The following is a 13,303-nucleotide window of genomic DNA, read 5'->3' as shown; positions in this document are numbered from 1 at the left end:
GAGAAAAACCTACCTTAGAGAGAACTCTATATGTTTTAGGTGTGTCTCCTCAACAGCACACCAGGCGAAGAACTGTAAAGCTGTCATCCAGTGCTCTGAGTGCGAAAGCGACAAGCATATTGCAGCTCTTCATGCCGGTCCTGCCCCTTGGTCTCACAAAGATGCCGTCAGCTCCTCCACACAGCATGGCGGGGAGGAAGACAAGTCTCCCTCCTCTCCAGTTGCCACGTCCACCTGTACTGAGGTCTGTGGAGACAGTCCCCCGGGGAAGTCTTGCTCCAAGATCTGTCTTGTTAATGTTTACCCAAAAGGTCATCCTGAGAAGAAGATGAGAACATACGCCATTCTGGATGACCAAAGTAACAAGTCTTTGGCTAGGTCAGCCTTCTTCAAGATATTCAACGTAGCCAATGATGCCTCACCCTACACCCTCAAGACGTGCTCAGGTATCTCGGAGACTGTAGGCCGGCGTGCAAGAGGCTTCATTGTGGAATCAGCTGATGAAAAGACCTGTTTACCTCTTCCCACGCTCATCGAGTGTAACAAGCTCCCAGACAATAGGGCCGAAATCCCTACACCAGATGTAACAAGGTACCACCCTCACCTCAAGTTCTTAGTCACCAAGATACCTCCTCTGAACCCCCAAGCAGAGATACTGCTACTTCTAGGGAGAGACATCATCCAGGTGCACAAGGTGCTAGAGCAGCGCAACGGGCCCCTGCACGCTCCCTTCGCACAGCGCCTAGCCCTTGGCTGGGTGATAGTGGGAGATGTCTGTCTCGGAGGGGCACACAAACCTTCACCAGTTAACGCCTTCAAGACAAACATTCTGGAGAACGGGCGCCCCAGCTTCATGAGTCCTTGTCTCAGCAGCTTCCATGTTAAGGAGAACTTCAGCCACACACACCAGCCTCGAAGTTCTGGCACCATCTCCCTGAAGCAGAGATGCACTCCAGCCGACGCGGCAAGCCTCATGGGCGAATCTGTCTTCTGCTACACTAAGGATGATGACAAACCAGCTCCTTCAATGGAGGATCTCGCCCTCCTGAAGATGATGGAGAAAGAGTTCCATCAGGATGCATCAAACAGCTGGGTTGCCCCGCTCTCTTTCCATAGCCCACGGCAACGTCTCCCCAAGAACCGCGATCAGGCCAGCAATTGCCTCGCCTCACTCACACGCACGCTCAAGAAACGTCCAGAGATGAAGGACCACTTCATTGAGTTAATGTGCAAAATCTTTGAGAATGGGCACGCTGAAATCGCTCTACCCCTACAAGCAGAAGAAGAGTGCTGGTATCTTCCGATCTTCGGGGTGTATCATCCACAAAAACCTGGACAGATAAGAGTGGTATTTGACTCCAGTGCCCAGCACCATGGGGTATCTCTGAATGACGTCCTGCTTACTGGTCCCAACATGAACAACAGCCTGCTTGGGGTACTGCTACAGTTCAGAAAGGAACCAGTGGCTGTGACAGCAGACGTGCAGCAGATGTTCCATTGCTTCGTTGTTCATGAAGACCATCGTAACTACCTGCGATTCCTCTGGTATCGCAACAACGACTTGGATGACGAAGTTGTGGAGTACAGGATGCGGGTCCATGTTTTCGGTAATTGCCCACCCCCAGCAGTGGCCATGTATGGCCTCAGGAGAGCCGCCTTAGAGGGCGAGAGGGATTACGGAGAAGAGGCAAGGCACTTCGTCGAGAGGAACTTTTACGTCAACGACGGTCTCGTATCCCTCCCCACAGAGAAGGAAGCCATCACTCTTCTTCAGAACACTCGAGATTTTGGCCCTCTCCAACTTACGCCTGCACAAGATTGCCTCTAACAAGGCAGAGGTCATGAGAGCCTTTCCTCCAGACGACCTAGCTAAGGGGCTGAAGGACCTGGATCTGAGTGTCGACTTCCCTCCCATGCAGAGAAGTCTCGGGGTGAGCTGGGACATCGCAGAGGATGTCTTCATATTTCAGGTGTCTTCAGCAGAGAAACCATACACTAGACGTGGAGTCTTGTCGACGATCAACAGCCTGTTTGACCCGCTTGGATTTGCCGCCCCGGTAAGCATTCGAGGAAGGTCTCTACTCAGAGAGCTCACCATGGAGGCTTGTGACTGGGATGCCCCTCTCCCAGAAGAGAACCTCAAGGAATGGAAGCTGTGGAGAGACTCACTGAAGGAGATTGAGCAGGTCAAGCTCTCTCGCACATACACCTCTACCTCTGTCAGCCAAGCACACAAGAAAGAGATGTGCGTCTTCTGTGATGCCTCCACGAACGCCATCGCAGCAGTAGCTTACCTGAAGACAACTGATGCCAGTGGGAACATAGATGTTGGCTTCATCTTTGGTAAGGCTAAGCTCGCTCCACGTCCTGAGATCACCGTTCCAAGACTCGAGTTGTGCGCTGCTGTTCTAGCTGTGGAAATAGCAGAAGCAATCGTCGATGAGATTGACATCCAACTCGATGTTGTCACATTCTACTCTGATAGTAAAGTGGTCATTGGTTACATTCACAACAACGCCAGACGATTCTACGTATATGTGAATAACAGGGTGCAACGTATCGGGAGATCTACCAGCCCACAGCAGTGGAAGCACGTCCCTACTGACCAGAACCCTGCTGATCATGCCTCAAGATCAGTCCCAGCAGGCAGCCTGACTCATAGCACATGGTTGACTGGACCAGCTTTCTTGTTCAGGTCAGCAGAGCCAGAAACCCTTCACACACCTTTTGACTTGGTTAATCCCGGATCTGACTATGAGATCCGCCCCCAAGTTGCTTGTCACGCCACCAATGTCTCCAGCAACAAGTTAGACCCCAAGCGCTTCGAAAGGTTCTCAAGCTGGCAAGCACTGACACACGCAACAGCAAGGCTTGTGCATGTTGCTCACTCCTTCAAGGTAGGCAGCAGCTGCAAAGGATGGCACATCTGCAAAAAACCCTGCTCCACCGAAGACCTGGATCAAGCCAAAAATATCATAATCCGCAGTCTGCAACACGACGCCTTTCAAGAGGAATTGGAATGCATCAGAGAAGGTAAAGCCATTCCTAAGCAGAGCCACTCTTCAGTCTGTGCCCCTACATTGATGATTCAGGCCTACTGAGGATTGGAGGACGTCTGTCTCAAGCAAGCCTAGGTAACGATGAAATCAACCCTCTCATCCTGCTTGGACGGAGCCACATCGCGACTCTATTCATCCGTCACCACCACGAGCAGGTCCACCATCAAGGGTGCCACTTCACTGAGGGTTCCTTGAGAGCAGCTGGTCTGTGGGTCATCGGTGGAAAACGGCGCATCAGCAGCATACTCTATCAATGTGTCATCTGCCGAAGACTACGTGGGAGGATAGAGACTCAGAAGATGTCTGACTTACCTGTGGATCGCCTCAGCACTTGACCCTCCCTTCTCTTTTGTTGGGTTAGTTATATTTGGGCCATGGATGGTTACAGCACGTCGCACCAGGGATGGACTAGCAAGCAGTAAACGCTGGGCTGTGCTGTTCACATGTATGAGCACCAGGGCCATACACATTGAAGTCATTGAGTCGATGGATTCCTCAAGTTTCATAAATGCTCTGCGACGGTTCCTTTCCATCAGAGGACCAGCCAAACAAATCGGGTCCGACTGTGGTACAAACTTTATCGGGGCCTGCAGAGAGCTGAAGATAGAGGCCGTTCAGAGTGACAAGGAGGTCCAAGAGTACCTGAGTGACAAAGGGTGTACTTGGGTCTTCAACCCACCACACTCATCTCATATGGGAGGCAGCTGGGAGAGAATGATTGGCATTACGAGGCGCATCCTGGATTCCATGCTGCTGAAGGTGGGTCCATCCAGGCTTACTCACGAAGTCCTGACTACTTTCATGGCGGAAGTCTCAGCCATTGTGAATGCTCGCTCCATTGGTTCCTGTGTCCACGGATCCAGACTTCCCCCTCATCTTGACGCTAGCGACACTCCTCACCCAAAAGGTTGCTGTAGTTCCTCCTCCCCAAGGTGAATTCAATGAGAAAGACCTCTTCAGCCGGCAGTGGAGGCAAGTTCAAAGCCTTGCCAACACCTTCTGGCACTGCTGGAGAAAGGAGTATCTTCCTACCCTGCAGAGCCGTAGGAAGTGGCTGAAAGAGAAACCCAACCTTAAGGAGGGAGACATTATGATGCTGAGAGACAGTCAAGTGAAAAGGAACGACTGGCCCATGGGCATCATTGTGAAGTCCTTTCCTGGCTCAAGACAGCAAGACAGGGGTCATGCAAGACCTTTCTGCGTCCAGTTTCAGAGACTGTCCTACTCTTCTCTCCAGAGACTGATAAGTAACTTTAAGTTCTAGTGTTAATGTTGGCATCTTTACAGATACCAGACGGGGAGTGTTCAAGACCCTTTAGTTGGTTTGAGTTAATTTTTTAAGTCAATTCCATTTGGCCACTAGATGGCGTTGTTTACTGATAAGGTCTGTTGTTTGCTTAAGTTCCTATTTCCTGTAAAGAAGAATCCTTGTTAGCAGCAGTGAAAGTCGCTCTGTGGAGCTGCAGATATCATCGAACTCCATCCTTCTTGCAATTATTTGTAGAAGCATTGTCTGTAAGTAAAATCAATAATAACATACTCACCTTTCAATTCATGATGATATTTTATATGGATGATCGTTTGCGTGATAGATTTACGTATTTTCTTGATAGTTGCATGGTCGGAGATATCTGTTCTATGTAATTGATTTTGCCATGTTTGGGGAATTATTTTGCATACGGCAGCATATTTCTGAGTTTATGATAATATTATACCATACCTAAAAATACATGCTGTGCTATTAGTGAGAATTAAGCATAGAATTCGGCATACCCGTACTTACGGTTGTTTTCTGTATTTTATTTCAGTTTTACTCAGTTCCTAACACTGTACCTACAAACTGGTGTCAATAAGGCATCATTCAATACTACAGTTACTGGAAAGAGTTTATCTATCTGTTAAGCTTAAGAAGGGGACTCTTTTGCGAGGGCAGAATAAGCAGCATTATTACCACAGAAGAGCCGCATGCGACTCGTGAGATGCTGGTTGGCCACCTCTGGTATACATATACAGACTTCCATATAACTCTAAACACTGTCTCTAATAATTATATACCCATTTATTGAACGTCTTCAGAATTTCACATGTGAAAACACATCATAATGTGTAACAGACTCTGATTTTCTTTCATAATAATGGCAGATGATTGAATAGCATATTTTACAGTAGCTTGGGAAGGCACTTCTTGTTTCTAATCTTTATGGTCAATTTCACAGACATGAATATGTATATTTGAATACATTATCATAAGTTTAAATGTGTTCAAATTTATTATGATTTATTTTAATCACATCTATTAAGCATAACAACAAGGTTCCCACATAATTAAACCAGTATAATAAACTCAAGGTACTTGTTGCATTTAAATTGCGCTATTTGAAATTAGCCTTTCTGCAGTGCAGTAATTTTGAAAATCTCACTGTTTAAACTATGAAATGTAAACTAATTAACACTGAAAGCAGTTACTTAATAAACCCTCTTGAAAATACCAGCCATTCACCCATATATCTCTGTTTCCTAATGTGTCCTTAAATACTCTAAATACTCTTCACATAGTTTGCCTCATTAGTATTTATGAGGTTTTCATAACTTTGTGAAAATGTCATTAACTTTCATTATGAATCGTGAAAAACTAAATTACATTTCATCATACCTCATGAATAATATCCCCTCCAGAGGTTTTTCTAAGAAGTACATTAAATAAGGATTCTAACGTGAAGAACCTGATTAATAATCTAACTGTAAGACTTTTTGAAGGACTAGACTTCCTGAAGTAGTTTATACAATTAATGTAACATTTGCATTAAGCTTTGTACCTGCGTATGCATTGCAGCACAGCTTGTCTGCCTTCCCTAAAACTTCCACTACAACTGTATCTCCAAGAATACAATGTCTTCAGTTACTAGGAAACTGTACACAAGAGAAAACAACCTGTGAGGCGTGTGAGTAAAAATTGATTTTCCAGACAGTGATTTACGTGTAAAAATTAAAATTTTATTTAATATTACACGGAAAAAAGAAAAATAATAAAGAAGGATGTGAGGGAGGGAGTGCTGGAGTAATCAAAAATAAAGGAACGGAAGCCTCTTAGTCCTCTTCGCGTTCTGCTTAAATCCAAAAATAAAACAAAAAGGAATAAAAACAGAAAAGAGCCAAGTTAGTAAAGCTTCCGTTCGTGACACAGTCCAAACTCCCACGTACTTCCCTCCAGCCTTTTTTCCCCCGCCTCTATTCCTTAGGACCAGCCCCGAACACAGTAGCACGTTCCCTTTAGTATGCAAACCCCGCCTCGGTAGTCAGTGGATCACCAATCCCAAACTGACAGGTATCCTTAATTTCACTTGACTCCAGTGGCTTCCGCCCCTCACCAAGGTGCCGCCCCTCAAAAAGATGACTTTTGTCATGGTCACAAGACCTTGGTAAGGGAAGTCCCGAGTTGGTTTGATGCCTTCTACTGTTGGGAGGCTGAATTGCAGACCGAAACCCCTTTGACTCATCACATATCCCACCCCTCAGAGTGGAGCCGAAGGAACACTCGGAAACCTCTAACCCCTCCTTTTCCCCTCCCTCCCGGGAAAAAAAAATCAGCGTTTTGATGTAACTTACCTGCACGATGCCTTATTTGAAAAGCGAAGGGTTGGAGCGCCAGGTACCACCGCGTAATCCTAGTGTTTGAATCCTTCATTGTGTCTAACCACTTTAAAGGGGTGTGATCTGTGATGAGTACAAAGGGTCGTCCCAGAAGATAGTATTTTAAGGACTCCACCGCCCATTTTACTGCCAGGCATTCTTTGTCTACCACAGAGTACCTTTGTTCTCTCGGCAGTAACTTCCGACTAATAATATCGGGTGTTCTATACCATTTTTTTCCTGGGACAGAACCGCCCCCAGACCAGTCTGCGATGCATCGGTCTGAAGGATGAACTCTCGGCTGAAATCAAGGCCTGACTCATATTAGTTTTAATAGATTCAAAGGCTGTCTGACACTCTGCACTCCACTTAATGTTATTTGGAGCGTTCTTTTTAGTGAGATCAGTGAGAGGGGCAGCTATAGTGGAAAAGTGTGGAATAAAGCGGCGGTAATAACCAGCCAATCCCAACAATGATCTCACCTGGGTTTTTGTGGTAGGTACCGGTGAATCCAACAAAGTCTGGACTTTTGAAACCAACGGTTTCACTCTACCCTTACCCATTATGAAACTTAAATATTTAGTTTCTTCTTTTCCAATAGCGCACTTTGCCATGTTCGCTGTGAGCCCCGCCTTCCTCAGAGACTGTAGGACGGCTTTTAATCTACTCAAATGTTCTTTCCAGGAAGAACTGTATATGACTACATCATCGATATACGCAGCTGCATACTCTCGATGAGGTTGTAAAACCTTGTCCATTAGTCTCTGAAACGTAGCAGGCGCTCCATGAAGTCCGAACGGCATAGTACAAAATTGAAAAAGACCATCCGGGGTTGAGAATGCCATTTTCTCACGAGAGGCTTTTGCTAATGGAATTTGCCAGTATCCTTTCGTCAGATCCAAAGTTGAAATAAACCGAGCTCACCCCAGCCTGTCTAAGTGTTCATCTACCCGAGGCATGGGATATGCATCAAACTTAGAGATAGCATTCACCCTCCTAAAGTCTATACATAACCGTAGTGACCCATCTGGTTTGTCTATTGGTACAATTGGGCTACACCACTCACTTCGGGAAGGTTTAATTATCCCAAGTTTCAACATACATTCCACCTCCCTCCGGACAGAATCTCTCTGACTGTCTGTTATGCGATACGGTCTCCGTCTAACTCTCAGACCTGGCGGAGTGATAATAGTATGTCCGATCAAATGCGTTCTTCCGGGCACATTAGAAAACACATCACCAAACATTTTGATTAAATTGCTTACCTCTTTGCGTTGATCAGGAGTTAATTGTTCCCCCATCGGAACCCCAGCTGCTGATACTGGCTCAATTGAGGGTCCATAGTCCTCTCCCTCCTGTTCGGGAGATATAAAATGGACCTCCCGTTCTTTCCACGGTTTGAGGAGATTAACATGATAAATTTGACTTTCTTTCCGACGCCCAGGCTGTCGGATCTCATAATTAACTTTTCCAATTGCTCGAATGACCTCAAAGGGACCCTGCCATTTAGCAAACAACTTAGATTCTGATGAGGGAAGCAACAACAACACTTTGTCTCCAGGTCGAAAGTTCCTAATTCTTGCATTTTTATTGTAGCTTTGCTGCTGCTTCTGCTGTGCCACTTTGAGATTGTCATGTGCCAATCGACCAACTAATTCTAAGCGATCGCGTAGCTGTAATACATATTTCACTATATTTTTAGAGTCTTTTGACTGTTCTTCCCAGCCTTCTCTTATGAGATCCAAGATACCCCGCGGCTGCCGACCGTACAAGAGCTCAAACGGAGAGAACCCCGTTGAGGATTGTGGTACCTCACGAACTGCAAAGAGCAAGTAGGGAAGCAGTTTAGCCCAATTACGTTTCTCCTGATCTACAAAGCGGCGCAACATACTTTTTAAAGTCTGATTAAATCGTTCAACAAGCCCATCCGTTTGAGGATGAAAAACTGAGGTTCGAATTGAACGGATTTTCAATAATTTGTATAATTGCTGAATACAGCCAGACATAAAATTAGTGCCCTGATCAGTGAGAATTTCTTTCGGGATTCCCACCTTAGAAAATATTTTAACCAATTCATTTGCTACTACTTCTGCACTCATAGAGCGTAAGGGAACAGCTTCTGGATATCGTGTTGCGTAGTCCACTACTACCAAAATATACCGATATCCTGACTCTGCTCCCTCCAGAGGGCCTACTAAATCTACACCAATCCTCAGATAAAACTGTATCAGTCCTGGTTAGTTTAGGCGCAGGAGTGGGGTCAGAGGCGGCGCCTTCATTAGCATCCTCATAAGCCTCCGCCAGGATGATGGCCTTCTCGAGAGTGGTAGGTTGATTCCTTTTAACCCACTCCCGATTTCCTGGCGGTAGTATGGAGGCGAACTGCTCTATAGCGATCTTCTGCACCAGTTCTTGGGGTGTGTGTTCTTCCGGTTGCAGCCACCGGGTGCACTGATCCAGGAGATACTGTCCCGCAACCCGGGGCCGCACCTCCTTGGACAGCTGGTATTCCCGGAAACGGCGCCGGTATGTTTCTTCCGTGATCCCGAGGCGTGAGAGAATGGCTTCTTTTACTTTTATATAATCCGCGGCCTCCGAGGCCATCAAGGCTCTATATGCTGCTTGCGCTTCTCCTGTCAAACAGGGTGCCAATTTCATGGCCCAGTGTTCCTTGGGCCACCCTGCTGCTTCTGCGACTCTCTCAAAGGTGACCAAGAACGCCTCGGGATCATCTTCCAGAGTCATCTTCTGTAGCTTTGGTTGTGAAGAAAACATCCGGGCAACCGCTGTTTCCGCCGCTGGAGTCGAGATTTTCTCTACCAGCTGACCAAAGAACTGGGCGAGCTGTTCCTGGCGCCGTGCTTCCCTCTCCTCCTTCTTCTCCTCCTTCTCCCTAAACATCGCCAAAACTGTAGCTGGATCCATCTCCCACAATGACACCACGTGTGAGGCGTGTGAGTAAAAATGGATTTTCCAGACAGTGATTTACGTGTAAAAATTTAAATTTTATTTAATATTACACGGAAAAAAAGAAAAATAATAAAGAAGGATGTGAGGGAGGGAGTGCTGGAGTAATCAAAAATAAAGGAACGGAAGCCTCTTAGTCCTCTTCGCGTTCTGCTTAAATCCAAAAATAAAACAAAAAGGAATAAAAACAGAAAAGAGCCAAGTTAGTAAAGCCTCAGTTCGTGACACAGTCCAAACTCCCACGTACTTCCCTCCAGCCTTTTTTCCCCCACCTCTATTCCTTAGGACCAACCCCGAACACAGTAGCACGTTCCCTTTAGTATGCAAACCCCGCCCCGGTAGTCAGTGGATCACCAATCCCAAACTGACAGGTATCCTTAATTTCACTTGACTCCAGTGGCTGGAATTTACATACTCGTACTTCCGCCCCTCACCAAGGTGCCGCCCCTCAAAAAGATGACTTTTGTCATGGTCACAAGACCTTGGTAAGGGAAGTCCCAAGTTGGTTTGATGCCTTCTACTGTTGGGAGGCTGAATTGCTGACCGAAACCCCTTTGACTCATCACACAACCCAATAAACATTATCCAATCTCTGGCTAGCCCTGTTGTCTTTGCAGCCAATCACAGTAAGACTCGGACACATTTGAAGCTACACAGGTTGAAGCGTAAACACCCCAGTCCAGCTACAAATCCAACTGGAACCATCGTCAGAGGCAACCGCTAAAATAAGGTGCCTATAATATTAAACAAAATGTTTTATAACTTATCAATGCATTTCCTTATTTTATTTATATGTATGGCTTTATATTAACATGTTCACTTAGTTTAAGAATTTTAATGTTAAAATTTAAGTAACGTAATTCATTTACAGTTTGTGTGTTTCCTTGAACAAAAATGCGCTGAGCCTTTAAAGAACCTTGTGGAACACGTGTGGTAATACAGTAATTCAAAGTAACGTTCCAGTTAAATTGGAAGGCTGTTTTTTTAATGCCTACCCCATTACCATTAAAGATTGTACAGTATTTATCGAGAATACTCATGACTTCAAAGTAATGTTGCATTTTACCCCCTGAAAATACACTTTACTCTAAAATTAGAGGGTAAGTTTCTCCTAGACCCAAAACCTTATCTGGAGCGCTGTTCACATTATAATGTAACGCTTACATTGTTCCATTAAATGCTGATTGTTGTTGCAGTTTCTTTTGTTCCTATATTAAACACACATTGCAACACATATTAAAACTGCATTTTTAGTGATCGATCAACAGATATTATACTGGCCTGAAAAACGTCTAGGAGGCCGATAGATTTTTCCATCCACTGCCCTGGTGCCTAGTGCATGGAAAAGTTAATTCCAAGCCCTGATAGTGTATAATATGAGTAATGAATTATTTTTGATTACAGTGCAAATGTATTGTTAAAACATTTGCAATATAATGTATTTATTGGCAGACAATTACATAACAAATAGAAAGACACAATATTTGGTTTAAGGTATGGATTTAAACTTTAAATATAAACAAATCTGTACTTTATTGAGGAGTTTCTTATTGTTTCTCAGTGCAGTCATTTATACAAATGTTTGCATGGTATGTACTGCCTATCAATTTTGATGTAATATTCCAGATGCTTTCAGTCTAGTAATAAATCATGAAGAAAGTCAGTGAGCTCTATCCATGCAAACAGTCCCCAATTAACTACACCTACAGCACTAGCCATTTAGGTTAATCATTAAATACAGTTTGTAAATCTTGTGAATTCTTCTAACTGGGCATAACAATTAATTGCTAATGTGGTTCTTTAATTAATACTGATGCCTGTGCATGACATGGGAAATAATGTTTTCAGCACATTAATTAAATTCCCTACTACACACGAAAATAAGAGTCTTGTAGCATAGAAATGTAGGCAAATCGAGCTGAACTATAGCATTAATGGTATGACCACCTAACTGTAATTGCAGCATTCATCTCACCAATGCAATTAATTGGATTTCACTAAACTTAAAAGAAAAAAAAAACATATATTTCAAGGATGGTTTAACAGACAAGTGGGGTCCCACTCAGCCAATTAAAATTCCAGATTAATAAATATTCCAGTGTAACACTTAAAAAATTAATGAACTCAAAGCAGATTAAGCAAAGTACTGGTTCTGCCAGGAAACTCACTTTAACCTTAGATCAAAGCACGTAAATATCAAGCATGTTTTAGGCATGTCCGATATCAGATCAAGTCATCATTCAAATAGCTAGTATCTTATTCGTTCTCGATAAAGAATACATCCAATGATCAGCAAGGAAAGGATTTATTTGACCTCAATCCACTACATCTCCTGCCCCCGAGCCCATGGCTTTTCTACTGCAGCCTCTCCACTTATCTGCGAGCAAATTTATCAGCAGGGGTAGCTCGAAAGGTGAGGCCAAAGACCAAAGAATGTAGTGTAAGATATGTACAGTGTAATGTTGTAGTGTTGTCTAGTCTGTGCTTTAATAAACAATCTATTCTGACTGAACTGCAGAAAAGAAGTCATGCTGAAATAAAGAGCTGAATTCATGCTGCAGTCAGTGTACTTGATTGCAGTTATGAATTTAATTAGTTACTCAGACAGGCAGTGCAACTCGATACCTGATAACATGATACCCAAACTGCTTTTGACAGTCTCAGTAATTGTCATCAGAGGTGTGGGTAGAGACATGATTACATTCTTGAAAGATTGGTAATGCAGAGATATTACTTTTTATTGTGATTGTATGTACTGTAACACCATGGAAGCTAGAGGCTGGTGGCTGGGTGATAACCTATGACCATGCACACTGCAAGCGAGCATCTCAGCCAATATGCAAAATAACCAGGCTCTTCTGCAAGTGAGGTCTTGTTATTATTATTATTTTCTCCCCAATTTAGTTGTGTCCAATTATTTTTAGGCTCAGCTCACCGCTACCACCCCTGCCCTGACTCGGGAGGGGCGAAGACGAACACACGCTGTCCTCCAAAGCGTGTGCCATTAGCCACCTGCATCTTTACACACTGCAGACTCACCATGCAGCCACCCAGAACTACAGCGTCGGAGAACAATGCAACTCATATCCTGCAGCTACATTGTCATCATAATTATCATAAATAGGCTGCTGAAGTAACCTGAAATAGATAACTTAGTTGTTCGGTTCTAGTTTTGTTAAATTAACAGATGTTTGGCCCCCTTCAAAAAGTAGCAGTTAAATAAAGACTGGAGTCAAGGCTTTAAAACTGTACCCAAGAAGAAGTCTCATATAATGTGATTTGTTTTCTTTCTTTTTAACAGTTTCTATAAATATTTTCTTACAAAAATGCTTGCTATGTTAAATTGGACATACTTAACCCATACATTGTTTGATACGATTATGCTTATGTAAGGCTTTTCAAACTCTTGCCTAAGGTTGCCCTAACCTTGTAAGCGCTTTAACTTTGCATGTGGCCTGAACTACGACCATGCCTGGGAGTCATGATAAATAACTGGTTTTCATTACAGTGCAGCTGTGCCCTTGGGTGGGTGATAACACCCCTTATTTTCGCTGAAGTTGTTTTGCAAAAAGTGGCGCGCCATTCTTTTGGTTCCACGTCACAGAGCGGTTACCAACACACCGCTTATGAAGGGGAGGCCAACTCTG

At 44.2% G+C, this 13,303-nt stretch overlaps 1 pseudogene; it reads left to right on the top strand.

The window, feature by feature from the left end:
* Nucleotides 1-3,437: 3,437 nt before the first annotated feature.
* Nucleotides 3,438-4,461, top strand: LOC121317340 (annotated as a pseudogene).
* The last annotated feature ends 8,842 nt before the right edge of the window (nucleotides 4,462-13,303 follow it).

The sequence above is a fragment of the Polyodon spathula genome, chromosome 6 (genome assembly GCF_017654505.1).
Source record: "Polyodon spathula isolate WHYD16114869_AA chromosome 6, ASM1765450v1, whole genome shotgun sequence".
Classification (NCBI taxonomy): Eukaryota; Metazoa; Chordata; class Actinopteri; order Acipenseriformes; family Polyodontidae; genus Polyodon; species Polyodon spathula.
Note: the sequence above shows the minus strand (reverse complement) of the source record. Positions and strands in the feature narration are given on the sequence as shown.